Genomic DNA, 512 nt, shown 5'->3' with positions numbered 1-512 from the left:
CCCCCCCACCGGCGATAAAATGTCCACCAGCCCCATGGTGCGGAAGCCGACGATGCACCGGTACATCAGCACCAAGGTCCTGCTGGCTGAGGGGTGCGAGACCCCCTTCGCCGAGCACTGCCGCAACTACGAGAACACCTACCGGGTAGGGAGTGTGGGTCGGGAGAGGACGGGGTAGGACGGGATGGGAGGGTGCTGCTCATGTGGCAGTTGCCCCCCGGCCCCCGCAGATGCTGCAGACGGAGATCCAGGGCCTGAAGGACCAGGTGCAGGAGCTGCACCGTGACCTCACCAAGCACCACTCGCTCATCAAGACGGAGATCATGAGCGAGATCCTGCAGAAGTCCCTGCAGATGGACGTGCAGATCGCGGCTCACTACTCTGCCGTGGAGATGATGCGCAGCGTCTTCGAGGAGGTACGGCTGGGGCGTCCCGGCAGAGCAGGGTCCCTCTGTGCCGTACCACGGCAGACTGCCCGGCTCCCTCTCCCTCTTCCAGGTCTGGGAGGAGAC

This window comes from Pygoscelis adeliae, unplaced genomic scaffold, assembly GCF_000699105.1.
Source record: "Pygoscelis adeliae isolate BGI_AS28 unplaced genomic scaffold, ASM69910v1 Scaffold515, whole genome shotgun sequence".
Classification (NCBI taxonomy): Eukaryota; Metazoa; Chordata; class Aves; order Sphenisciformes; family Spheniscidae; genus Pygoscelis; species Pygoscelis adeliae.
This window is presented reverse-complemented; position numbering follows the sequence as displayed.